General features: G+C 34.5%; 1 protein-coding gene across 1 annotated transcript in view; it reads left to right on the top strand.

Moving 5' to 3' along the window:
- Positions 1-1051: 1051 nt before the first annotated feature.
- The window catches only part of Dgk (diacyl glycerol kinase 1), a 79943-nt gene continuing 54345 nt past the window's right edge, over positions 1052-26649 (top strand). The window contains exon 1 of the mRNA XM_018033631.2: positions 1052-1379. The gene's annotated coding sequence lies outside the window, so the exon portion shown is untranslated. The remainder of the gene's footprint in view (positions 1380-26649) is intronic.

Genomic DNA, 26649 nt, shown 5'->3' with positions numbered 1-26649 from the left:
TTGTTATTCATTTGTAATTTCCAGAAAATGCACCATTCTCTAATAATGTAAATCCATGTTTTGTGGATTTAATTCATTATTATTTGATAAGTAGTTAGATTATCATGCGTCCCACCTAAAGATGCATCTTTTTATCAGCCATTTATGATAATATGTATAGTGGCTACTAACATTTGAATTCTACCCGTATAATGAATCGAAGGTGATCTTAGTATTCGTGCGCTACGGGAAATTATAAAATAATTTCGAAATTTTAATCATCCACATATGTGTATGAATTATACCATTAAACTTTTTATTAGCACATTTTTTATTACAAATAGTTAAAAACTGCAGTTATATTTAATTCACCATATTATGTAATTATCTATTTATTAATAGTATTATCCATTTAATATAGAATATATATTCGTATTAAATATTGGTATTAAATATTAATATAGTAATTCAGATCGTTTTTAAATGTCAAAGCATGCTCTCGCTTCAAGTCATAAGAATATTAAGCTCTTAATACATAAATATAGTTGATCTCTTAAATCGGTGATAATAGCATCTTAGAAAAGCTTGGGAAATATTGCTATCTATATCTAATATATGCTAGTTAATCAATATACACATTTAAAAGTAACTGAACATGTAATACTGTTTCTTAAGTATTAGCGCAATTTTTTTCAGCGTTTCAAAATAGTATATTCATTCTAGCTAGATATAGTACATTTAAAGAGTGGTAGGAAAACCAGGCAATCTGAAGATATTGTATGATTCTAGTAGATAGAATTGCGATGCCACTTTCATTTCAAATACAACACTGTGCGCTTAAAATTAGAGTGTAAGCACAAGCAGGTTCGTATGAATAATTCTTAAACGGAGAGTATCATCTCAAAGCACTGCCACGAAAAAAAGGAAAACGAAGCAACGGGAAACTGACAATGAGGGAAACCAACTGTAAACCAACAAGAGGAAGGTGACTTATTAAATGTGGTGCGCACGCATTAAAACGATGCAAGTGCTACATTACATAGCATCAGTGGGATAGCCGTGTAAAACAGGTGGCGCCAGCGCAGGAGCCACAACCGAGATCAAGAACAGTAGGTCTAGGGTCTAGTCAGTTGGTCTCGCGCCTCATGCGTGTGCGTATTGGTTCGTGTGTCGCGTTTATCGTGTACCGAAACGTCATGTTCGTCTGTCGCAGTATTTAATCGTTTTAAAAAAGCGACTGACACGACTGTCAACGATCACCGTGACGATAGTTAATTTCTAAGTTCGTTTACAGTCCCGCGACAACAACTTGAATCTAAACGAAACAACGCCGGGTCTGCGATGCCGGAAACGTAAAGGACGCTTCTGAAGCGTCTACGCGACAGGATCATGCAGAGATGGTGAGTTATAAATCTATTGTTTTATAATTAGTTTATCCTAATAGCATTCTCGGCTTTAAGATGCACGCTTTCGATATCTGGTGTACAATTTTTACATTACGTATCGTTCAAATAAGTAAGGTGTAGTTGATGGTTTATGATTTACATTTTTAATCAGTTTAGACAACTATATTGAATTGACGAGGGTTTAATTTTATCCGATAATGTCGAACGAATATTGACTATTGAATTAATTACAAATGTTCGAGTGCTGATTATTATTAGAACGCCATAAACAAGTGTAAAGCAATGCGATTTATAATTACGTAGCATAATCTATCAAAAGAATGGGAATTTAATTAATAAGAAAAATACGCATTTTTGAACTGTCAAGCGTGTATTTCAAATGTCCCGACGCTTTTTGTTTATTACATCTGCCGTCCTCTCATTGTAATATTGAAGGTGAAGTAAACAGCACACGCATTCAGTAATTTGTCACTTCTTTCCTTCCCTTTTCTTCATTTCTTATTTATGTTAATCGCCGTGTGCTCCACGATTCATCCAGGTCGGGCACGCTCGATGTCTCTATCCTTGATCCGTGATCCTTTAGAGACGATCTTTATGACCTTTGACCTTCTGCGCGAAGTGAATATGAATATGTATTGGATGCCTCTGTATTCTGTATATGAGTACGCGTTTATAGAGCTGCGTGAACATATATGTAGGGTAGACATGCGGCACGATGGCCCCGTTTCCCAAAGGAAGACAGAATTCTGCGGTTTCGCGTGTACTATTGATAAAAAAGTAATCGTCAACCACATTCCCTTTCTACGCACATTTATATCTCTTAACTTTATTTCCTTTTGCGTACTAGTTTATATCAAAGTAAATGAATGATCGTATTCCATGGGATTCAGCATGATGTTGACCGTTGGCTGCAAGACAAACAGATTCTCAGATGTCCGCCAAAGTGAATCGATTTTGCGCGCGGTGCTCGATAACTATAAGCGGTTTCTGCAACTGGGAATGTATATCTCAGTTTGAAATACAATAACTATTAGCTTATATGTTCGTCAGTTGTCAAAAGTAAATTAATTAGTTGTTTAATGTTTGAATATTACAGCACAGTTTGAATCTAAATTTTTCTTTAGAATTATGATATTGCTAACTATATTTCTTTATAGCAGCGACAGTTTTTGAGACTCTCTTACAATTAGAACTTGGAAGGAATTGTTTCTACATTTAAGACAAATTTTATTGGATATTTTAAATACTCTCACAATCAGTATTTTTCAGAGGAATTCATCCATGGTTTCGCGATTTTATGCATGATATTGCTTTTTATAGGACATCAAATATTTGCAAACGTTTATTCGGATCGGTCGGATTATTGGAAATTGTATATTCATGGAAAAAACATTGAAATATTTACATTGTAGTAGATATAAATGTTATTGAGCTGTTGCGAATTCCTTCTGTATTAAGTTTACAATTAGCTTTTTGAAACTTCCTGGGATTGCTTTTCCGATCTGACACACGCGCGCGCGTGTACACGTGTTGGCTTTGTTTCAAAAACTTCGTGTTTGTAAATGGCCGTATTGGTGTTTTATTCTGTCGAGTCGCCGGAAACGAGACGTTCAATGACCATCAAACGTTGTCCTAATAAGCAGTCTGTCATTTGTAGGACTATTTGAAAATAGAAAAATATAGAATAATGCATTTAGTAGACTGTAATTAACGAATGGCTTGTCGACGTAATTAGCGCAGATTCATTTGGTTTCTTTTAGCTTCGATTTACGCCAGATCGAAGAACGATTCTCTGGAATGAAATTTACGGATAATCTTAGGTTTTTGCCATGATTCATAAGACAAACTCTGATGTGGTCCAGCAAGTTGTCAACATACAAATTTATATATTGTTGTTCCAACTTTTGTTAACTGCTCTCTTATTTTTTCCCTACGATGGTATTACGTTTATCCCATAATTGTTACCACGGAAGTAGCACGTCACTGGGAAATCGAGAATGGATATATGAAAGGAACGAAAAGCTTGGCTAATTTTAGCCATTTTACGAGCATTGTACGATAAAACGAAATTCATGGGAAACGAAGTTGATGAGTGCCTTCACAGTACATGTGCACACAATATTACACATGTGTAACGTATGTCTGTTCTTACTAAATTAAATTATTTTGCTTCTTTGTTAAATTATGAATACACGTATGTATGTACTAGGTCAATGCATATGAAATGTTATTCATCCTTTTCAAACATAGCAGGTTCTAGTTTCTGTAGAATATCATATATTTTATTTCTGCACATTCTTAAATGATAAAACAATTTCATTTTCCTAAGTTTATTAAGTATTGCATTATAAATACATATATTGCTGTGATCAGTTCATGTCAAGAATGTGTATATAAAATGAATGTATACAATTCAACTCTTCGTACGAACGTTCATTACGTTGAATCTTACATTTTTTGCAGTTTTTACATTTACGTTTAATCAAATGAGTCGCGATTAATTGGAAGCTCGGTAACTAAAATAGCTGGAGCCAAGAGATCAAAGAGTTTAACGAAGAGTGGGGTAGCGAAAGTCTGATAAAAGTTTTACGTACTTTTCTACCACTTTTAATCCTTCGAACCTTCGCGTTGTTTTTCGTGCGATCTTTACGCGTATTTTCAAACTTACTCGTATTGGATTTTTCTTTTTTCTCTTGTACTCTCGTAATACTTTTGAGACGTCTTTTTACTACTTACATATATGTGTTACTCTCTACACACGAAGACATTTTCATTTTTCGCTTTTTACCAACCAGAATTTCCTCTCTCTTTTCCCAATTATTTTCCAATCTCGTTTAATCTTTAAATATTATCTGGGGTGATATTCATCATTCTACTAGAATTTTGTTTTAAATGCAAAATATCTAATAACTTATGTTGCATTATCTATCAAAAAGAATCAAACTTCTTTTTCATAGTACTTGTAACCACTTTCAACAGTAATGTCTTTATTTTTTTATAGAATGTTCCATAATGACAAAATGTTTCACTGTATTTTTGTTACTTTCTTTATTTTTAAGATAAAAAGATATACTGGAGCGAATTGTGGGAATTAGTGTTATTATTTTAATGTTAGAATGTTAAATTGTTCTTTCTACAAAATATTGTTCCATATCGAAACTTTTTACTTTCAACACTTTTAGATGATGAAGGAAACTCGAGATAATTATTTTCATTCTGTGCGTCCTTTGATGTACTCAATGCCTTTGAAGAGTTCATAATATGTACATTTTTTCTGTCGCGAATGAGAACTTTTCTTTCCTCTCTATCTCTTTCCTTTTCTTCACGAACAATTTTGTTTCATCGTAACCCTCTGTTTTCCTTCGATATCGTTCTCTTGCTTGCCAAGATCAACCAATGTAGGTTGTGTTACCATGGAAACACACAAGTTTAGGTTGACGCGTCGACCATTTTCACCCCTTTTCCATGTGCTAAATGTGCGAAAGCACACTACACAATTACCGATCATTTAAAAACGTGAAACTGCACTAACGACTACGATAACTTGAGTTTTAAGTGCTTACATTGGTTCCAATTTTGTTTGATAATTAAATTGAGGAATTTCAGATAAAATAAAAAACTTTGGCTATGAAAATTTGAGAAATGAAGTCTACATTATGCATTTCATGTTTTGACAATTTTTCGCATTATGTCCGCAGTTTCCAACCTGGGAGGCGCGGCTCTCAGGGGAGGCGCGGACTATTGCCAGGGGAGCCGCCAAAACTATTTAATAAAAAACTGATGTTTATACCATAATATCTACAAATAAATGAACTTTATATCGTAGGCGTAGGTCGTGGAATAAAAATTTTTTCAGCTAGGCGTAGTTGCCTAAAGGTTGGAAACCGCTGCATTATGTTATACATTTCTATAGTACCAATGTCAATATTTATGAATTTGAAATATTAGCACTGAAAAATATAATTTCTAAAAGAACCTTTTATTGTTTTAAATTTCTTCACACATTGCACGTGCGATTTTTTATAAATACATAAAATAAATTTTATATTAAAAATTGTAAGAAAAATATTATACAAGTGTATTTTTGTAGTGTTGGATTCTACCGATTCGACTGCGTTTCACAATTCATTTACGAACAAAAAGGAGATGTTGACGTTTGTTTGACGTTCAGTTCCCGAATCGAATTTAATTTGCGATTCGAATGAACGTACCGTTTGTTCTCGACGTCAGCCGACTCGATGCACCGTTTATTTTGTTACGATATAACGATAATGCGACTTCACATCGTCCATGTAATCCTTTTTTAGCTTAAATTGTTCTGGGAAACTTGTTCTGTACAGATCTCAAGATTCTTCTACGTTTCAATTATTTTTCAAAGCAATATGGCTTTCTTTTAAATTTTTCATTTTAAATCGTTTATTATAGTTTATCTCTGGCATAATAAAATTGCTTAATCGTTTAGTAAAAGAAATTATTATGTTATTTCATATATTATGGGATGATATTTTATATAAATGATGTACTGACGATGTACAGGGTGAATAAATCAGAATATTTATATGAAATAGGTAATTATTCGATTTTGTTAAATGATGCTTTCTCGAATTTGATAAATTTTTTTGTTTAAAATCCTCATAATTAATACTTGCATAATCATTTTAATTGACGTATTCAGTAGTTGAAGAAGACGACATATCTTATGCAACAACCTAATACTTGTTATTCGTAAGTACTTTTTGCCCCTTTCCCGTAGTGTATTACGTATGAATGTGTTTTTGCCATGAATACGCAGTCACAAGAACATTCCTTTGAATTCCGATTAGTACGCTTCCTTGCCAAGAATTTCGTAATAGATAAATGCAAGTGTCATTGACATCTGGGAATACCAACGAACCACCTGTAGAAACGAACGTTCGAGCCAAACAACTGTCGCCGTCGGTTGTTCTAACTTTGCGATTGTTCCGTATGTATGAAGTGTCAATGAGCAGTAACGGCTGATCAAGTAGCGTTGAAAGTATTCTTGAGTCTAGAGCAGGCATGTCCAAACCGCTGTTCTGAGGAACGGTGGTTTGGACATGCTGCTGGTTGCAGAGAAGGGTGACGAATCAAGCATGAATCGAAGAGTTGTAAAATAGTGAAGAAATGGCTTGAGAAACAAGTTTGTATTAGTAGCTGATAATAGGCGAGCAATGGGACACTATGCACATAGGCTTATTAGTCTAACATATCTATCTGTTATTGTTCCTCTACTATCGTTTCGCTCGCATAGTCTAGCGATTATAACAAGCCCGGTTCCAATCGGTGGCTGTACATGTCCGGAGACTACTGTATGTATTTTGAAGTAAACTTTGAACCAGCTCATTCAGTGTGAATGTACACGTTCTTATTGTTCATTTACTAATCGAACGATCTTGTGTTCAACCGCGTCGAACTATCGACGAAGTTTCAGTTACAGTCGGCTTCCGAATTTAAAACGCGCGTGCCGACTCGTTGTGTGTACTATCAACTGCGATTGTCATGAACAAATGGCTCTCGCAGAGCGACTCGCTCTTGGGTGCTCCTCAAAACATTCCCATGAACATGCCTGGTTTAGAGATTCTAGGTCTAGACATAGGAAAAATATACTTTTGTATTATCTGTCGTATTGATTGGATATGCGCAATTTAATTGGCCGATTATGCGCTGTCAATCAGGCATTGCTGTTTCCAATGGTACACTAACTCGAAGCTCATTGATCATGGAATATTTCTAGCCATCGATAATGGGAATAATCAGCAATGTAATTAGAACATAATTGAACTAATTTATAATTGCGTGCAATTATCATCAGTATCAATTCTTGTCTGACATGTTTTCATTTAAAATGATCAAATGGAGGTGAACTGATCCCTGATTAACATTAATTACCGTAACGCAATACAATTCATAGTACGGATACAATATGTATACCTTATATCCATGAAATATATTTTTCGATCTTTTTTATTAATTCAAGCCATGTATGTGTTATTAGTAAATAGATTATTAGACTGCGAAAAATTGACAATAAAAATTAAATAAGTAATAATACACTTATGTAATATGCATAAAAACGTGAAGTAACAACATGTATTATGAAACATCGTTTACGTATAACGTCGTCGTGTCTCAATTCAGAAACAGAATTCTCAATGTCCTAGAAAACAACCCATCCATAAGTAGTCGAAAATACAATTAACGTAGCTCATACATGTGTTTGATAAACGTTATTGAGAGATAGAGACTAGAGACAAGTCCCTAGACTTTAAGAAATTGAGGTACACAGGTATTTCATATATGTTGCACTTATTTTTTTTTATTACATATGAAACTGTTTAAGAATGGATCATAATGTGTTGGTGTTTCATAATAGATACTTCCTATCACATACATGAGTGTAAGATAAAGTATGCAGAAGAAATTGCTCACTTATGGGACGTAAATAAAATGTAAACATGCACGAATTTCGTTTAGCCTGACTTGAGAGGCGCCGTTTTTGGCTTTTGCCGACGACGACGCGACGCACGACGTCTCGAAGCTCAGAGCCGGGGGGTTGACCTTCCGCAGTATCTGCATGAAGGCAAGAAGCTTCGCAATTGACTGGTGAAACGTCGCCGACGGAGTAGAGTGCACGGTCTGAGTAGCCACTTAAAATTTTACGGTGGCAGAACGTCTACGTAAATCGAATAAAATTACCTCTTCGAGTGCTTGTAGAAGAGAGAATTTTTGAAAAGGAAACCGTCGTCGGCCCTGTCGCCGCGCGGAAAAATGATCTTAGTTGGTGATCTTCTTATATCACTTAGTATCAAGTTGTTGCGTGTGAAACGGTGTTTGCTTCTGAGGTTTACATTTTCCAACACTACCAGGTTTCATTTCTTATCATCTATTATTATTAGAAGTCAAAGTTAAGATTGAATAGTTCGGAGTATGTTAATAAGATTTATAGTTAGCAGATTTTCATCTCGAATGAAACATTTATGGTATCCATTTAAAAAATGTTTTGTGTTAGTGAATAGCTACAATAAATCATCCGATGTAGGTAAACATTAAAAGAAAGCAATGCAAGTAGTGCAAAGAAGTATTGACTTATCTTATCATTAAGACTTTTATAAGAAATTGTATGTACTATTACTATACAAATTAATTTCAATAACAAAGATTAGAAGATTCGGTAGCAGAGTCAGAAATAAGTCCTAGTTTCGCAATTCTCCTACTTGTTAATTCTCTAACATTTTCAACGAAGCGTGCACGTTAGATAAGGCTAAAGAAACTTTCACGTATTCGGCGAAAAGTAACATGAACTCATCTTAATCGAATTTGTAGGAGGAGAATATAGGCACGATTTCCACACTCTTATTCGGCGTAGCACTAATTCCCTGAATCAGAGATCTGGGCTAATCAGTGTATAATATGGATTGGTACATCTGAGACGTCGTTTTTCATATATGCATAAGTTTCAGTTGAAAATCTTCTTTATCTAATCGTTCACAATTAAGAATTGTGATGGAACAATGTGGTCGGAAATAATTTGTATGGCAGCAAAACTTATAGTAAAGATATATCATTTTTATTAAAAGATAATGCAACATAATTTACTAATATAATAATAATGGGAATATCGGCTAATTTCAAATACTTATTTGAATTACTGTAAAAATAAATGAAAATCAATTTATTTTTGAACTATAAACGCAGCGTTTAAAAAATGTAGGGCTCCTCATCTCAAATACCATCTTTATGGGATCATTTCGATCGTTTTATCGTAATAATTTTATTGATGAGCAGATATTAGACTAAAGCTAGAATTTAAAACTCGTGTCGCGTCAGCGCGTCGCCTGCTGACGACCACCCCCGTGTTGAATAACGACACTTCCTTGGGGATTTAGGTTCGCGCTCGTTCTCCCGCCGTCAATATGTAACTAATAACGCGGTTTCGATATTATAGTTGGTATCGTTTGACACTGTTCTATCGCTTCGGGACCACGTGTTCTGATCTGCGACGCGTTAAACCCGCAGATGATCGCGTAATGGGACCTTATTACACAGAAATATTACACCAAAACCATCATCTATGCATGCAATGTACATGTGCATATACATGAAAGTATCGCAATTGATAGTAGATCGATGCATTTGCAGTGTGGTTTTCTACAAACGCAGTAGATGCAGTTAATACAGAATGAGTCAATAAAAAATGTTATTTAAGCAATAATTAATTTTACTGCAAAGTCTAGCAGAAATACATTTTGATTTATCAGATCAAAAGGATGCATTTTTATTTAATGTTTCCTATTGGGAAATATTACTATAACATACTTTGATAAAATCATTAAATATGCATGTGATATTCTTGTTGACTCATCTTGTGTGAAATATCAATTCAAATAATTTATCAGTTTTTTTTGAACATTCGTATATTGCTAAATAATTTCATTAACTCTATGTATGAAAGATTAAATTCTGAGATATAATAGGAGATACCTTCTCTTATGTCTTATATGAAGGGGAAAAAGTCATAATGGTATAAGTTACATTTTGGAATGAAAAGGGTCCGGAAATAGTTCTGTCTCGTTAATATGCTTACATTATACTGCCATCAGTTTCCAAGGAAGATGGGATTTACTTCACGCTCTCTTTGAATGTATTAACATTTGTAATTCCCCGAAAAGCAACTTACACCATTGCGGTTTTTACCCCCTTATATAAAACTTGTAAATAATATGCAAATTAATAGGAAGGCATCACATTTTTTTGATAATGCTGATATGAATTTCTCATTCTTTTGCATTTCTAATGACTGCGTGATGAATATTAGAAGGGAGTTTAAGGGCTATCGTAAAGGTTTACATCCCATACAATCAACGAACATTCCTGTAGACGTGATAGTGTGACTCGAGCTCGTTAGAAAGCTGTTCGTATCGTGTTTGAGATTGCTTGACGCTAAGTTAGATTGCTTTCAAAGTTGTCGTTCGGTCTAAGCATGCGTAAGTACAGTAGGTGGAGAACGTGTCCGTGCGTGATCGGTCTTCAAAAGATAACGATTGCTGTGGGAGTCGAGAAATTTCTCAGCACTTTGCCACATCTTGATATCGAGCTCGTTAGAAAGCTGTTCGTATCGTGTTTGAGATTGCTTGACGCTAAGTTAGATTGCTTTCAAAGTTGTCGTTCGGTCTAAGCATGCGTAAGTACAGTAGGTGGAGAACGTGTCCGTGCGTGATCGGTCTTCAAAAGATAACGATTGCTGTGGGAGTCGAGAAATTTCTCAGCACTTTGCCACATCTTGATCGATTTTACCATGTCTAAATGAAAATATTGTAAGGAGGGTCAAAGCATTTGTCACTAAATGTGTCGCAAGACCTAACTTTTATGCGTTTGTAAGGAATTTAGTTATGCAAACGGAGTGAACAACGTGCACGACTTAAGGATGTATTGGCTATACAGTCAATCCCAAAAGTTTATGTACCTTAGAAAAACGCATTTCCTATAATTAAAAAGAAATCATACGTCGGAAGAATAATGCTAATAATAAATAGCTACGTGCTAAAAAGTATAGAAGGAAATATCTAATTAAGTATTGATGCTGACGCAAAATTCTTTTCCTTCAAAATTTCGAAAAATGCTTCAAATAAAAGTTGTTTTCTTTCTAACTTCGATATTTAATGAGTTACGTATGATTATTTGGCATTTTATTGATGTTGACAAAATCCGACCATTCCACCGTCGAATCAGCCAGCCTTTGACAAAAAAAAAGGAATATTGTACATCCAAGTTCATTATCAATTAGTCTCCATGAAAATTTAGCTATGTCACTAATAAAATTCATGCTGGTCGTAAGCTCGAGTCCTCGTAACGTAGGTGAAATCGTGTCTCCGTTGTCCGCCTTAGTTGACAGTGAGCAGTAAGCTTTAAATTTGCATGCCGTATTCATAGATTCTGATTGTGGAATCCAGCAGTTGCTAGTCGGCTACATTATTCCGTTGCTACGGGATTTCGTGAGTCGAAACTGCAGTGTGTAATGTGTTTGATATGCGAATGTACGACTGTATTATAAATACGCAGAACCTCCATATTAAGGAGCTGGGATAACTTTTTGAGATTTTGCGGTTAAAATGAAATTTTTACTCCCTTTAGCGATAACAAATCAAACGTATGATGTACATACGTGTCTTTCATAGGAACATTTATTACGTTTGAACAAGACGATATTTTATATGCACTAATGGATAAGGATGAAAAGTTAGTTTCCGTAAACTGTAAAGTCTTATTTTTGCTGAATTTAATGGGTAACATTGACATCGTACGTGCCGTTACGAAGTTTATCTTTTTGAGAGTAGAACTACCGGCGATTGACGGTTTATAGTGTTTATACCTACGTTCACCGGAGGGGTAAAAATGACTTGTTCAAACTAATAAGTCATAAGAAAAGATATAGCAATTTTTAAGTTTTTATGAATGAAAATTGAATAATAAACTGATAATGATAATAATAATAATTTAAGAACAATAATTTTCAAAATAATTACGCTTTTAATGTGCGTTCCGTGGAGGTGAAAATGACTCATCTCAGTATGTAGAGGTATACTGCATAAAATTTTACATCAAAAAGACAAAAAAATGAAACTGTTTGACAGAATTAGTTATTTGCATATTTTAGAAAACGAAATGTACTGAAGATGAATAATGCTTATAAGAAATGCCAAATAAGTCATTTTTACCCCCCCTTGGTAGATCTAGTGTTAATTACATTGCGATTTCGGTGATGCAATAAAGAAAGAGAATTTCGTTCAATATCGATTCGGTCGAAATTCGGTCAACGGAAACCCCTTTCCTATAGCATCTGTATCGTCCAAAGTGACGAGCCTTTAGCGGCGGATTCTGTGAGCTTGTGAAAGTTAGACGATCCCGGATTTCGGGTTGACCTAATTTCCTCGCGGGCACTGATGATTCTGCAATTATTAAAGAATTTCGCGATATGGCTCTAGCAGACGAAATAAATCGACAGATTGGTTAAATCTAGAAGGAGTAAAATTCGACTTGATAGTCTCGAGTAGTGTCAATGTAATTCTGTCGTCGAGCATTCCTCGGAGCTGGCGTTAATTACTCGACGAAATCCAACTTCCAAATCGCGCAGGCAATGACTTGTTAACAATGGAAGAAATGAATCGCAAACGTAATCTTATTCCAGGGGAGGGGGGAAATTGAGTTTCTTGTTGCCAGTTTGACTCAGCGATAGATCTTGCTTCTCTACGAATTTCGAAATGCATTTCATATAAAATAACTTTATCTTCTTCTATGAAATAATTTATTTCTACGTTAGCTCGTTAACAATGGAAGAAATGAATCGTAAATGTAATCTCATTTGGAAGGAGCGAATTGAATTTCTCATTGTCAGTTTCAATCAGTGATAGATCTTGTTTCTTCAGATACCTCGAAACACGTTTTATGCTATATACTTTTCTTTCTTCGCTCTTCCTGATGCTACTTGTCACTTATCACGTACGTCGTCGGGGCACTTTATTTTCACTGCCTTTAACTTCCATTTCGTATCGAAAAGGATGAAGTAGGAAAAAGGAGGAAATGGGAACATCGCATCGCGTCATAGGCTCTGGAACCAATTAAGAATCTAAAGGCGTCTCGTTACGTATCGACATATTTGAGCGTTGCGATGCACGTTGCTTTGCCAATTTTCACAAGGATTCAGCAAAATCTCGTTGCCTATTTTCCGCAGACGTGTTAACCCTCGTGAGATATTATCTCTAATATTGTTTGGAAATATTTACAGTAGTATCTACGTTATATAAACGACCATTAGGTGAACATCCTATTATATATGTAAACACCTGCTTCATTATACGAATAATAAGTTTATATATAATGTAAGTCATTATATACATACATATTTGCTTCTGTACGATAAAATCTACTTCATGGTTCAGTATGATAAGCATAGTACATATTTGGAATATTATATTAGAGTGATATACTTAAAAAGCTTGAACGTGAGAGATGTGCAGTACGTCTAGCAGACAAATATGGTGCAAAATCAACACAGAAATGTGCCACTGAAAAATATTTAGCTACGTTGCATGTTTTATTAGTGTCGATTTCATTAACTTTATTAAGGAACGGGATTGCAAAATGTAATATTATTTAGGAACTAACTGTGTTCGTTTTAACGTACGTTTAAAATCCGTAGTCTGATTTTGTACAGGGTAACTCACTAACTATTGCTACTTGAATAACTTCTATACACATTTTTTGAAATAGGAAGAAATGTTTCAGACAAAAATTGTTTGGTTTCAAGAGACACATTACATGATGTACATAACTTTTCTGCAGGTGGAGGTGCTTAGGAGATTTGAAGGTCACTTCTTTTTTTAAATAGAATGGAGTATTTTTTTTTATACATCAAACGATACAATTAGACATGCTTTATAAAAAAATACAGTTCTATGTATGTCGAAAAGTAATTAAAGTAGTAATTTACGAGATATTTCAATTTAAATAATTCAACAATTCGACTCATCCTGTAGAATGATTCTATGGAGTAAGAAAACTTTGTTGTTCACTTCTCGAGAATTTACATTCAACGAAGGGGAAAAATTTGTCGCAGTTTTTGGTTACTTCTGTTTAGATTATGCGGTCGCTCGCCACTTCCTTTCTTTTTATTGTTGGTTTAGATTGTGGTTTATCGCGTTTGAATATTTAAGGAAGCATGAAGTTATTCGTTAGGCGTGGCTTGTTGAGTAGTTTTCGAACAAAACGGTCGTTATGCCCTATACCCAGAAGTGAACTCAAGTATCACTAGCTCATAATCTTTCTAAGAACGCACAATAAACCAGATTAATATTTAACCAGAAGCCACGACCGGCGTATTGCGGTCGACTGAATAATTAATCGCAGCTAGCTACTGCCATAAAACAATGCGTGCCAGAGAAATTAATTAAAAGGATTACAAAGGGAGTGTAGAAGCAAGTGTAATTGGGAATGGGAATGGTAAGGAGGAAAGAAAAAGATTCCTCGAATCTTAAGTCCAGTAGGGAACTAATTGCTGCACGATGATCTCTTTTCTTAAGGACCACCGGTTTTCTTTCTGTGTCATCACGTCGTTTAATCAAACACCTCGTACGACTTTTGTCATTTGAAACAATGAATCATAAAAAATTGTTATTTAATTCATTATTTTATTCATAATTTAATTCATCAATAATGTAATGAAATAATAATTTAGTTAACGAAAGAGAGAGAGAGAGAAATACCATTTCTTTTTGCTGCATAAGTTTTCTAATTAATTTACAAAATATTAATTTTTTTAATGCAAGAACAGCAATTAAATTATACATGATAAAACTTGATAAACAAAATTGTTCCGAATTGTAGAATTACAATTACATAGTTTTTTTGTCAACGCGAGCATTTAGTCATTTTGTCAGTTGCGAAACATAACATTCGCACATAGCATGAACGTCATAATGTCAAGCCTCACATAGTGTTTTATGGCTTGATATATTCTCGCGATATTTACTTGTTAGATGCAGCTTGACTCGCGTAATTTTCATATATGCATTCCCTTGTCTCATTGATCCGAGAATCCTGCGACGACACGTTCTGCGGTATACTGATAAAACTTTGCATTTCGCGTGTCAGGATTCGGGAAAATCCTGTGCGATTAATAAACAGCTCATTTTTATGCAATATAAAACTTTTATGCTAGCAGATTAAAAAACACGTCTTAGATAGGAATTTCTTTTATCTTTTAAATATTGCAAATGTGCATTCAACTTTTGATGTTTTGTTTATTTGCTACATTAAATCCAGCGTTTATGTTATCTGAACATTCGAATTTTATCATTAGTCAAGTATTGGCTTTATGTATTTATAGGAACAGCTTATACTTTGTAGAAAATATACAAACTGTATAGTTCAAAACGTGTAACTGTAGAGAATTAAAAATTAAATGGATATTATTTTTATTTTTTTACATCCTATCATTAAATGTTTTATTTTTTATAAGATTTCGTAGTCTAGTGATTAGATGGGCGATGATGCAAGTATGTACATAAATAGGCAAATGTTTTATATATTATCATATGAAATAGTCCAATATTGTCTTCAAAAGCTTAATATCATTTGAACAAGCTTATTGTGTGATTACGATTATATAATTATTATTATATTGAATAATATTCGTATTGATATTGATAGATTATATTGAAATTATTACATGAAAATCGTTTTTATTCTTTTGTTGGATGTACAATTTTATTGGAACAATACATGGCTTATTGTGTGATTACGATTATATAATTCTAGTGAAATAGTCTTTCGTTACTAATTTGGAACATTTATCTGATATTTTGGTGAACAATAAATACATTCAAAGTGTTCTAACACTTATGAACGGATGTCTGTGATAATGCAACGCTTGCCCGTTCATAATGATACGCTACGATGGCTAGATCAGATACAAGTGTATTACGTGTATGTATTTATTAAGCGTCCACGATGCGACGCGTCGGAACCGGATATATTTATTGGTGAACGAGGAACGGAGAGGGGAAAAATTAACGCGCCGTGCGCCGTTGCGCAATACGTAATTAATAGGGGGATATAACGGGACAGCACCCATTTCGTAGAGAAAAGCGATAACTCAGCGAAAATTTATTGCCGCGTAGGCGAGGGTAATTCGTAAATACGCCCATGAAACTGGCATTTTCGTACATTTTACACATGTGCTGGGTATACCGTAGGGGGCGACGTCTTTGACGTGAAACAAGTTGGAAAATGAAAAATGTTTGCTCTACTAGATCGACAGTTTAGTATACATATATGTATAGAAAAGAAAATTGCGTCCCGCATTATACATATAACATACAAATTTTACTAGCACGGGTAATTTTTTAATTAACAATTAACCACATTCCTATGGCTAAGCTAATCTCATTTTTCGTTATGTTAGAGAACAAGCATGAAGAGAAATTGTTTTCTAATTAATTTATAATGATTGCGTAGTCTGAAGCTTGAAATCGTGCCGTATTACAGAATATCGGATGTCAAAAAGCGAACATTTGATTAGAATTAGAACGCAATACAATACGATTCCACATGCAGCGTTCGTCTGTTGTGCGAAACAATAGCAAGCAAACAATGAGAATATTCACGCAAGACCTGCCGGTTGCGCGCAGAGAAGACTCGCGTTTACTTACATATACAACGTGAAACAGTAAATTAAGGGTAAATAGACTAGTCGAATATTTTTGGACCCAGCGGAGCGTAATATACCAATCGGTTTAAAATGACGCAAAACTGTTTTCGGAAATGACGGCGATTTACCTTCCTAAACGATCAACAGACTGCAGATTTGTATGCAGAACAAAACATTTATGAATCAGAATCTATTATTATATTTATGTTTAAAGAAAACGACATTTCATATACAGTAGTCTAATAAAAGTATAAGAATTAAATACAGCCGCGTTTCATTCTCAACGATAAAATTCGAAATAACTGAAACGTGCCGCGAGGAAAATTGTAATCGTTAACTCAGAAAAAGTGGAAATCGAATTCCCTTTGAGACTCGTGACGAGGATGAGAGAGACTGTTTCCTACGCGTTTCCACTGTTGATCCCTCGTAAAGGGTAGTGACAGGAGACGAAAGGAAAGATGAAAACACAGATCGGACGTGGCTGGTTTAACCGAACGCGAGAAAGGATGAGACGAAGCGAGAAGAAAGAAGTTCCTTCTCGCCAGATAACGCCCCACCCCAACCCCGAATATCTACTTCCTTTCAGAACATCCCTTATCTTTCTGCCTTCATCGGTCGATATCGACGTCCTTCCCGTTGTTCCCGTCGTTACGTGCTTGAGGAATCGTTTTGGTGCCACCTCCGAATTTTACCTCGCATTGTCGCGATTCATACGATTCTCTTTTTCTCGACTAGTTCGTCGTAATTTCCTATTTGTATCGCGAAGATTGAAACTTCGTTACTGTTCAAGCCGTTAAATCAATTGGACAGAACGGATTCGGTAACTCTATTGGCTGAATAAACTATATCATTCGCTTCAATGAATTGAAAAAGTATTTCAATTCTTATGTCCATCCATGATATGATGCATAATATGATAATGGTAAGAAGTTATACAATGGCAGAAAGTTATATTGTTTGATCCGATATTAAAAAGGTTATTCTGCTTTAAAAGGTGTTCGAAGTCTTCTGTGAGTTGTACATATAAAATTATATATATTTAGATAGAAAACATTATTGAAAGACATACGAACTATCATCTGAAATACTGACTGATTCCATTAAAAGACTTACAAAAACGTATTGTGATTTGTCAAAAGAGAATTCTGTAAATTCAATCAGTTCCATGAAATACAAAATTCCTATAAAACATCCTCTGTAAGAATGATCAATTATTTTATCACTATTTTTATAGATTCTCCCTGTATAATAATTAAACTAAATATGCTATAGCAACTTGTATTAAGCCCTGCGAAAAAATAAATTCTGGTTAGAAAAAAAGATACATCAGCAAGCAGAACCAAATTTCGTTCTATCTGTGACGGCGGAACGTGCTGAGTCCACGAATTCGAATTGATCAGAGAATTGAACGTGTTGGCGGTTGTGGTCACTGTAGCTTTTCCATCCCGCATCGAACCCCATGTCGTTTCTCGTGATTACAGTAAAGTAGACCGACGAAATCCTCTGTCTCATAATGCACGGTTCACTTAATTCCACGATGGATCTCCTTGTGAAAAAGGGGAGTCGCAGGCCAGCAAGTGTTAACCTTCAGGCCAGACTTTGAAGTCATATGCTCATATAGTACAATACTCTATTATGCTGGTATCATTAGGTTGGTGCATACGGTTGCAGGTCGTTTTTTTTAAACACAGTAAATTTTTTTTGTAGAATATTACGCGTTTTATTCAAATAATTTATATTTTACTGTATATTATGTCTTTTTTATTTATAATCTTGACAGATCAGATAACTCTACAGTATCACGATGTTTATCTCCGCAGAGATCTGAAAAACAGTTGGTTTATGTGTATTAATGCTTCCATTTATGGTAGAATGAACGCAATTAAAGTATGAAAGCTTTAGGCGTATCGCGTAACAAAGGAGTCCGTGGGAAAAAGGAAACCCGAGGCAAAATTAACGCGTGCGCTCCACGAAAAGCGTAGAACCTCGTGTAAAGCTTCACTAGTTTGCTATCACTTCGATGATTTTATTTCCAACGCGTGAGTAAATATCAGTTAGCATTAACTATACTTACCTGGTACGTGTGTAAATCAGTACTAGATTTATTATCTTCCCTCGTTTTAAACGGAGAGCGAAAACTCTCTCCTGGCTGCGGAAATTAACAATTAACAACGCAAACGAACTTCAAAAGATAGCTGTTCCGTCGCGCGAAGGGAACGATCGCCTGCAAATTCGTATCCTTCGTTTCACCACATCGAAATACCAGTTGAAACGAATTCTAGTCGATCAAAGTTCTTCCACGCGACGATTCACAATTTAATTATACCTTTATCCTTATTTTTTCTTTTATTTAAAAAGAAAATAGAAAACGGAACGAATTACTGCAATTATTTGACTGACATACAGAGTGTCTCCAATTTAGACGATCAAACAGTCAGTTTAATCTACACCTAAAAAGAACAAAATAATGTTATATAAAGTTTGTCAGCAAACGCTTTATGACAAAGATATAACTAAATATTGTACGTATAAAACGGGTATGATGATGTAATGCAAAAACATTTTTAAGGACACGTTTTAAAATGTCTATGTGCATACAAGCATACGAGAATCGCGATTTACGAATCGTCGCGTGAAGGAGCTCTTAGGACGTATCGATTCTTTCCTTCCTATTCCTAGCGTCCTCAGGCTTGATTCGGCTGGAAAAGTTCAGTCCAGATCTTCCTTAACTTTTATACACCACCTTCGGTAAAGGCCTCTTTGATCTTGTAACCTAGGTATGTATCTACATACGTAACGAGACTTCCGACAACTCTTAACGAGTAATTGTAAGAAAACTATGCGAGGTTGCAACATGTTCGTAATTGTTTTCCTACTTTTTGACATAACACTGAACATGTTACATTTATGAAGTATACACACAGATTCTTTTCCCTACATCTCTGCAATATTTTGTATCACAATATAACTGCATTTATGTAGTACAGCGAATTTATAAGTTCAACTTATAGTTGGGAATAAATAATAAAAATTATTTACCTTTTTTTTACTGACTATTAGCCTTCATGTAATGTGTGAGGTATCATTGTGCAATAATATATACGAAACGATGATTTGATAGTATATGGTCTTATACAATACGATCAAATACGGATAGGCAGAGTTCGTTTGACAAATCATTGACTAATACTACTTGTAACTACTCTACGTGACGTACAGGCTGCACAGAAATGTATTTATTGAATACACTATCAACCCGAATGCGTTCTTAAGCACTTCTATAGTGTGAAAAATTCGTTCGGCAAAAATTTTGATATGCCAGAAATGTAATTATTTATTATACAATTTTTTCAGTTAAGTCATTAATCTCAATATTGAACATGTAATGTTAATACAGTATTAAAACAATAAGAAAAATTACGAAAGATGATTCTTCTTGTCGGTAATAAATATATTTTAATTATCACGAAAATTTTAATAACCAGTATAATTTTTTTCATTCGTTAATGGTCCAAACTATCGTCGGAGTATTTCGATGTAATGTATTTCGCGTGTAACGTACACCGGAACTTGTACACTGCCAAATAAATTCCTTTCGTCCTTGTTTACGATCCAGAGGCCCGCAGTCTTCATTTTTAATTAAATGCTCGCTAAACCTCATTCCGACCGCTCCACCCTTTTACCCTTCTCTTCGTCGTATTTATGAGTATCCGTTCCACTTAACTGCCTGTTTCTTTTCCCCTATAATTAATCCCACTTTCTACGCTCCATATTATATCTGTGATTTGTAAAAAGTGATAATGTCATGTTTTTGCACAAATGAGTTAAATCCGGCAATGAATTTGTATGTAAAAGTTGACAATTTGAAATTCTATCTAAAAATTCTAAAATGGTGGAATTTTTATATTGCCAATATCAGAATATTTCATAAAGTAACCTGGACAAAGTAATGATCCAACGTTTTTAAAAAATACACAAATAAGCTTTAATCGTTTCCTTATACCTACATTAGAAAAGAAGCTTCTCTGTTAAAAGTTATTTGAACGTGAATTTTTGGATATATCTTCAAATTCCAATATCTTAACTACATAAATATATACAATGGCATTTTTTGCAACAGATCATAAATATATGTTACGCTTCGTTATTCCCCTATTTAATTATTTTCCTGAATATTGCGTCTCAAGCTACATAAGGAAATACTCGATACATGCATAGTTCTGCTTGATCGTATATTCCATGCCTTCTATCCGTTATCTGCACTAACGTGCTTATTCAATTCACCTTTCTCCCCCATACATGTCCTCTCCATATTGATCCGTGAGATTACCTCTAAGCAGCGACAAGCACCGGAAATGGAAATAGCGACTGACTGGTTTGGGGTGGCTTGGACTCCATCACAAGAGACGCCAAATCCTTTGTTATAATTGGAGAATATCGATAAAAAGAGATACGCTTTCGATACTTATTCCATGTACATGCATATACGTATTGTTTAATGACGTATTAATTATGTAATCATATATTATTCATATTGTGCATTACAATACAATTTGTATTATTATATATCACATGTTAAAATATCCATTTCCTAATTATCGAGCTCTATTTTTGCATGATTGGCTTGCGATTAAAGCTTTATACCAGCTGTAATTAAATTCCTTAATACAATTACCTGCTCGTTTCGATTCAAGTATTTTGCTGCTTGGGAGTATCGATATTCAGATATTTTAACACACAAGCGTTTTATTTACATGAGAGGGAGCAAACACTCCTCTTGCTAAATATTTTTCTGTTTGCTTGTTCGGATATCAACTAGATTATAGCCCACACAAATATTCAAATAATCGATGCTACTTACAGCAATCAACTGATCCGTACGTTTGATCATTTAAACATGATTTAATTCAGAGACGACATGACAGGAATCATGTATAATGCAGTTATATACGTATATACGACTTAATAAATTAGGGTTCATGTGTTCTCACTTCTTACAAAGCAACAATGCCTGTACGCGATCACGGTGTAGAGATAAAAACTTAGTAATGGAGTTTAACTGAAAGAATTTAAATTTCGTTTCGCGACCTACCCATTTCGTTTTGACATTTCCATTTAACTTTCCATTGTTAGCTTTTTTCATCGAGTTCATATCTTCTGAACTCGGCCTTAAACTCTGATATTCTTCTTCCAAGCTCGTCCGTTACTAACAATACCAGTGAATACTAACAATGCCACTATTAAATAATAGACGTGAATAAATTAATACCGATATCTTAGCTAGCTGAATCGTTCGTCGATCCTGTTTTAGTTAGATGACAATTTAGTAACCCTTAAATAGATTATTTAATAGGAATAATCTTGATGTGACTAGATTCATATTTAAACATATCTCCTTTTTCCGTTTCTTGAAAAAAATGGAACTTCCATTTAAAATTGCAACGTTTATCTTAAAAAGACTTCTGAACTTGACCTCAAAGTCAAATTCAACGCTACCAATAAATGCCTCTTTTTTAACACAACAACGTTTGTATTTAATATTTTGATAAAAAATGTGTATTTTCGGAAATGACTGGTGCTAACCTACATACATATGTATAGTATATGTACGTATGTATTCTAGATCTGAAATGTGTTTACGAAACCGGCGAATATTTATCGAGACTTTCACACTGTCAAATAAATTCCGAATTTCATGAAAAAGAAAACAAAATTCGATTAAGGGCAAATAAAACACGCGGCCGCAACTACCGTCGTGCCAAATTCACATCCGCCCCGATAATTGGCCCGATAATCGAAAATCCACAATGAACCCCTTCGCCGTATGATTCTGATCCGTTTCGCTCCTTTTCCATTTTCGTCCCATTCTGCTTGCTTCCCGGATACAAATATCAAATCGATACCTGTATGTGCAATATTCCTTCGGTAAATATGAAGCTTCGGTACCGAAGAGTCGCACTCGTCATTCATCAGTAATAGTGAGAATAGAATTTCCTTAAGATGTATGATTTTTTCACACTTATCGAAGGAGTATTCGTTGTACGTTCTCTCTTTCTCTCTTCGTATAATTTCTGGACCTATCGTGATTTAACGAAGCTACTTGACCGCGTCTTAAAGAAACTTCTTATTACATACTCCCTTTGTTTTGTAAATCCAGTCCTTGCGTCTCCGCGTTACTTCATTGAGTGCGATTAATGTACTCGGGATACTCTCTCAGCTGATCTCATTGTAGTTATACCTTGTTCGAAGTGCTTAGAGTTTAACTTAGGATAGTGCACGTAGTAGCACATTTATGCATGTCACGCTTTTAGCGGTGACCGTCTCCGCCAATGGAGTTTGTTGAATCATTTAAGGCTAAATAACGTTAACAGCAGGCGTTTTGGGTGTGATGAGGTACAAGATTCAGGGAAAGGAGAGAAAGGTTTTGACATCAGTTTGGAAACATTGGTATTCAAGAAATTGATAAAATGTATTTTCTCTTAATATTATTTATATTTGAGTTAATGCTCTAAAAATAGTTAACAGATATTAAGTAAAATTGTAATTATTCTCTTACTGTCAGAATTAAATTTTATAATCTCGTTTCTCTTTCTACGCTTTCACGTTCTACATATAGCTAATGTTCTCTGGTTCTACTGTAATTATTATTGCACGCTATAATCGTATAGTATGATTATTATTGTTTCGTAACATTATAGACCTGAGTGCACTCATTCACGAGAATGACTGAATTGTTTGAGAGTCAAGAGCAGTGAATCTTATCGTGCACGAAGCGAACGACGCCCAAGGTGCGCTATCCTATCTTCGTTCAACGGATGAATAGTGCTTCATGCATTAGACTTAGAATGTTACCAATCGCGTAGAAATTGCTACACTCGGCGTTATTTTCGTACGTTGCGATACTTGGTGTTTCATGAAAAATTAATAGACGATCGATCTCGCTATCAAATTATTATAATACTTTAATTGGAGTATGGAGCACGAGATACTCATGTCGAGTGGCCATTCAGTAACAATCTAATTAGAGATATTCTGGCGGTGGGTACTTTGCGTAACGAGCCTCATGCCAATAGAACCTGTTGCATATTTTTTTTTCCTCCATTCTAATGGAGATAATTATAGTTTCATAAATTATATTCTTAAGCAGTTTGCACGGCGATAAGGTTTCGATTTCGTCGAAAATCGTTGATAAAATGTACCTTATGTAACGAGCGGGTCGTGACGTTTTCACTTTAATTCGAACGACGGTGTTATTAAATGATCCCTAGAAGTTAATTTACGCAAGCAGATCTCGTTGATAAGAGTCGTAATGAACGCGCCGGATGTTCGGATCGATAACTTTTTTAGTAACTCGCTACATGCGAACTGACCCTTTGGTACAATCATAATTTCCCTGACTAGATTAAACAGGGTCAATTAAATTACGAAATAAACTTTTTTAAGCACGTCAACATAATTTTATATATTATTAACAAAATTTTATATACAGGTGAATTAATAATATGTATCATAAAAGTACTATGATGAATTCATTATAAATGTACTGGAGATCATTAAGTGAATGTATTCTTGTATTTTGATGAATTAAAATTTATTTCTCTTAGGCTTTATAATGAAGTCAGAATTTCTTACTGACTCACTCTCTATTGTAACAATTTCATGCTATACATGTATGTAGATGAACTAGCTATGAAAAGAAATGATTTCGTTAATGAACCCTAACGCTTATTATTGGATCGATAAAATCTATGCTTAATCAGTAGTTATAATCGGTTTAGCTAAATATTCTGTATTATAATAAATGCATAGAAAATTTCTTTCAATCAAATGAGTAAGTAATTGTTTATTTCAAATTGTAGTTTTTATTGACTTAGTCTGTATAAACAAAATTTGAAACTATTGCATGGCGCAGTTTCGTTCTATTGGAAATACATAGGTACATATACATACATATGTAAAACAGTATCGTGTATATTCAGACATATTCGCAGCTGTTGCGGAATGTAATTATGGTTGCGCCAAGAATTACACTGTTCTATTGAATCACTTTCAGCCGCGAAATAGTAATCGGAAACGTAGGCGTGGTACTGTGTGATACATCACGTAACAGGAATTTGTGCCTTAATTTACTTGACGTGAACATAATTGCAATTAGTTATCAACGGCCTTATCATTGCATTATCACGGAACAGTAAACTCATCCGTAGGACTTGTTATCTGGGTTAACTCGATTATATCTTCGATCTAACAAACTGAGACCCTTCAACGGTTTCCAACTACTAAAGCTAGAACATACATATGTATGTATGCATTATCCTTGGCGTCTTAAAAGAACGAAATGGTTCTGTTGTAAATTTTTTATAATTCAGTCTCGCGTTGAGAGTCTTGGATTAAGAATTTTATATCGGTCAGTCCGTCGGAATCAAATCCAGATAACGAAGATGAAGCTGCCGCTTCTGGTCACATTTGTTCCAAAGTCTGATTTCGAACCGATTTTAATTACAGGCATCAGTGGTGGGCCGCCACGCATCACTGCCGTGGAATTATTTCTTGATTGACTTTATCGAAAGTTCTCTCAGCTCCCCAAAGTCTATGTATCTTCAGTTGAAGTTTTCGACTACAACAATATTCATTATAAATAATTTTCTCTCAAATTATTCCCTAATCAACCATCTTTTATTTACGCATAAAAATTTGCAGTTTAGTTGCTAATTAAATATGGGACAAATTTTTTAAATCACTCACGTGTCACAATTATCTATTTTTTCTCGATCGCTAAACTTTTATTTTTAGTCCTCAGAGATTTGAATAATTTCAAACATTTTTTATTCGAAATGCTAATGTTGACGTCAGTTCAAACAGAAGTCAAAGTTCGAATAATCGTATTATTTTATGATAATTGAGCTGATCAGTTTCCTGAAAACGTACGGATTCAATTCTACTTGTTTCGAAAGCAAGAAATTTCCCCATTCTCAAACTTCTAACGTTTATACAGTTATTGTCATTGAAGTAGAAAGATAGCCCGAGTCAAATTGTTTTAAAATGGTTAAAAAGTAGTTGAATTTTATATCTGCAAAAGCTTAAATGTGTATTTAATGATAAAATACACAGAATGAATCAATATTAAATCCCATTTGAAATGATCCTTCATTTTTTAATTTTAATATAAAATATAAGAATCTATCTATTCAGTTTGTACTATTTTATGGTACATGCATAATAAGTTTAAATAATAAAAAATAATAATCTTTTTTAAATGATAGTTCTTATTAACTATCTTCGTATAATTTTGGTACTTTTGTTATAACTTTGGAAACAAACACTTATTTTATACATGTTCCTTATTTCTAATCATGAAATATGTTGACACCGTTTGGAACGTGAAGCAGCCTGTACTGTTGAAGCAAAATAAAAGGGAAGAAAAGACTGGTTTAACGAAAATGTCGAAAGCTGAAACTTAACATTGTGTTGTTGTATGACGTGTGGCATGTAGCCCTTCATGGGTCAGGTAGAAATTCGTGACAGATCTAATAAATTCTCGTGTCGTCGTTTCGCGAATTTTACCAGTAAACTTGGCATTTCCTGGGAAGGATGGAATATTTGCTCGTAAACCGACGATTTCACGCTGGAATCCTACCGGTCGTGAGCGTAACTGTTTCCGGTTGAATATTCCGTCCTGGATATTCTGATAGAAAGGAGGAATTAAATTTACACGGGAAATCCGGCAGGCTATCTGGAATACGGAATAGCATAAGAAACTTTCTAGTTCCCTCTATCCTATAAATAGAGGACCTCCAATGTCTTTGACATTGAGTTATTAAGAATGTTCTGACCAATTTTTCGTATTTCGGCATAGATATTCGTGTTATCATTACGTTACAAATCACAAAACCCATAGAAAAATAGTAATTAGCTTCAGACATCGTTGATTTTGGACGATTTGTGCATAAGATTGTTTTTCAATATGAATAAAGGAAAATTAATTTTCGCTATTTTATATTATATGTGTTTCGAAAGATTCTGAGTGTTGGAATTGTAACA

The sequence above is a fragment of the Ceratina calcarata genome, unplaced genomic scaffold (assembly GCF_001652005.2).
Source record: "Ceratina calcarata isolate Rehan_Ccalc_2016 unplaced genomic scaffold, ASM165200v1 scaffold72.2, whole genome shotgun sequence".
Taxonomy (NCBI): Eukaryota; Metazoa; Arthropoda; class Insecta; order Hymenoptera; family Apidae; genus Ceratina; species Ceratina calcarata.
This window is presented reverse-complemented; position numbering and strand designations above follow the sequence as displayed.